A 3,361-nucleotide genomic window follows, 5' to 3' on the forward strand; every position below is an offset into this window, starting at 1 on the left:
CTGCCCGGTGTGAGGAGGGGACCGTCATTAGCGGGGAGAGGACCGTTAGGGGACAGGGGACCGTCCGTTAGGGGGAAGAGGCCGTCCGTTAGCTGTGAGGGGACCGTTAGGGGGAAGGGACCGTCCGTTAGCTGTGAGGGGACCGTTGGGGACAGGGGACCGTCCGTTAGGAGGAAGGGACCGTCCGTTAGCGGGGAGAGGACCGTTAGGGGACAGGACCGTCCGTTAGGGGGAAGAGGCCGTCCGTTAGCGGTGAGGGGACCGTTGGGGGGGGGGACTGTCCGTTAGGGGGAAGAGGACCGTTAGGGGGAGAGGGGACCGTCCGTTAACGAGGAGGGGGCAGCGCGGCAGCAGGGCTGAGGGCTGTGGGGAGGCGGAGGCAGCGCCGCGGCGGCGGCGGGACCCCCGGGCCGGGGCCAGGCAGGGGAAGGGCGCTGCCGCCTGCCCGCGCCGCGGCCGCGCACCCACAGACCCGCGGCGCCTGTGGCGGGGGAGCTGTGCGGGGCCGYCCGCAGCGCTGCCCCGGCCACACGGTGCATGCGAGCAGCAGGGTGAGTGAGGGTGCCGGGGGCCGGAGAGGGCGCCCGGCGGGTGAGAAGAGTGTGCGTTTCCGGGTGAGAGGAGTCTGACATCAGTGGGTAAATATGCATAACCTAAACCCGGAGTTCAGGAACGCCGGGCGGGTTAGCAGCGAGATTGCAGACAAYTGCATCTCTGCACGGCATGCTCCAGCAGTATTTAAAGGGAAAAGGGGAGTAATAAACCCAACCGCAAAGAGAAGTTTGACGATGCCCCCTTCAGTTAGACTTTAAGTGAAAATCAGATGCTGTGCTTAATTACACCTGTGCCCTCTTATGAAGCTGTGAAACACTCTGCTGAATAATCCTTAGGCAGAAGAGATCCCCACTTCAGTTTGCACTTGCGGTTTGTTTGCACCTAGCTAATTTTCATTTTTCCCAGAAAACGGAAGCTTATTAATGATGACTTCTTCCTTTCTGTCTTCAGCTCTGATTACTGGCGGGTACTAAAGTGAATATGAAGCCCAAATGACATTTGTTTAGAAGGAAATGGCTGGAGGAGTACGGGAATGAATCTTCACTCTTGCTATTGATTTGGCAAGAACACCACTCCTCCCCTTTTTCATTACTTCTTTCCCCCCTCTTTGTTGGCATGGTCTTCTGTTTTGAATACTGTCTGTAATGTGTTTGTAGAAAGAATGCAGTAAGTTTTATGTTCATATAGCACTTGCTACAATGCCGCTGAACCTAACTGTGAGCTTCATATACCACTGAATGTAAATGTTTAAAATAGTACTAGAAACTGCTGTGAAAATACCTGCTTCACTTTTATCCTCTCGGCAGAATACGTACTCTAGAGTTAACAATCTGTTTACCAGTGAAAGTATCTGTGCTATTTTCTAAGGTGCCCCAAAATGGTAAGATTGAAATGTCGAAGAATCAATTGCCTTGGCATAGAAAATACTAGTTGCTTCTTATCTTACCCTTTGTATTTTGAGGTCAAACAGCAGTCAATGTGCTTCCTCTCTAAAACATATTTCAATTGATGAAACAAAGCACAACTGTTTGTTTCATGCCAATCCCTATCAAAAGCAATACCAAACAAATACACCCAGCAGGTAGTTCCCATCAGCAGCAAAGTAGTTTTTCTGGTATTAACAAAACAACCCAAAAGGTACCCAAGTCTGGAAGAACATGTTTGTTCTATAACTGCTGATCAAAAGAATGTGGAAATAAAATTACATCTTTCATCTATGGGAACAGAATGCAAACCATTTAGACACAATTTTGAAAAATTCATTAGAAGAAAATGTGTTTACTGCCTTCAACAGTCCAAATGAACAAAGTACATAGGCCGTGCCACATTAAAAGGTAGACACATTTAAAGAGAATTAGAATGTCAGTATTCATTATTTCCACCCTTGTCCACATCCTGAAGGCTAAATACTATTATCAAGACAACTTGTGGACATTTTGTATCTCTGTAAACAAACTAAGTCATTGCTTGCAAGGACTTCTGAAACACTGAATCTCAGAAAAAAGCAGTTTGGAAGGGGTCTGYGGAGGTCAGATTGGTGGCATCAGTTCGGTCCCATCACCTGTTCAAAGCAGAGTCGACTTCAAAATTATACTGTTTTTCTGAGGATCTTGTTTAGTCATGTTTGAGTATCTCCATGGCCTCCACAATCTCTCTGGGCAACCTATTCCAGTGTTTCACCACCTTTACTGTGAAGGTTTTTTTCCTTATGTCTCATCCCTTCTCATACTGATTGCCTGTTGCTATATATTTCTTTCAGTCTTTATGATAAGCTGTTTTCTATAGTACAAGCAAAAAAAAGCGTCTAATATTGTTATTTCTTGAGATAGGATTTATAAATTTGAATTACCAGCTAAAAGAATTGCTCAAGAGCAGTAGTGCTGCTCTGAATGGGAGGCACCCGTGTCCTCCAGCTTGTCTTTGCTCCTTATTGTCACATGTACCCTAGCTACTTCTGACTGTTCAGTCTTACATGTTCATGGSGTTGTAAACTTTCAAGTGGAGGATGCTCTTGTAGTATATGCCAGGTTCTTACGCACGGTGCTCTCAGAGCAGCTCTTGGCATCTCCAAGTCCAAATACTTCACATTGTCAAGTATCGCTTGGCAGGATTAGTGACCAGCTCCACAACATTTATTAAAACAGTTACATTTACTTTGGAACTGTTTATATTTCCAGAATCACTKAGAACTGTTTGTGTATCCTGAACCATTGTTCAAAGACTTTTTATCTTCTTAGCACAGCTTCTTACACAAATCATTCTAATGAGAGGCAAGCCACCTGAACTGGTCTTAATTTTAAGTAGCTTTAGGAAAAGGAGGATTCACAGAGTGGACAGAGCAGGCATAAAACATAGAGTTTTTGATGCTGGTGTGCTTCCTTACTGAAAGCTTTATTCTATAAAGGTACAGTAGGCAATAATTCAGAGTCAAGCTTAGTCTATAGAAAAAGTACAGACAAAACACAGCTTTACTACTTGGGCTGTCATATATACATGTGAAAGATGAGCTGTGTTGGATGCACAAGAGACCAGAAGAAATTCTCCACTTTTTTATTCTAATAGCCACATTCATTTAACTTGGTAATGTAAGGTGCAATGCAGAGAGAAGCCTGGCCAGACCTTCCACGCTACAGTCAAGATGTATTCATCTTAGCTTTTTGTCTGAGATTGGATCCATAGATGTCACAGGAGAGCTTAAAAATAAAAAGATACRTTTCAACAGGGGATACCTAAGCACAGTGTGTAGTGTAATTCAGGAACTATCTTAGAGAATTTCTGAAAATTAAATTGCAATAAAATTTTAAAG

The sequence above is a fragment of the Rhea americana genome, unplaced genomic scaffold (assembly GCF_003343005.1).
Source record: "Rhea americana isolate MKP2758 unplaced genomic scaffold, rheAme1 scaffold_25, whole genome shotgun sequence".
NCBI classification, from domain to species: domain Eukaryota; kingdom Metazoa; phylum Chordata; class Aves; order Rheiformes; family Rheidae; genus Rhea; species Rhea americana.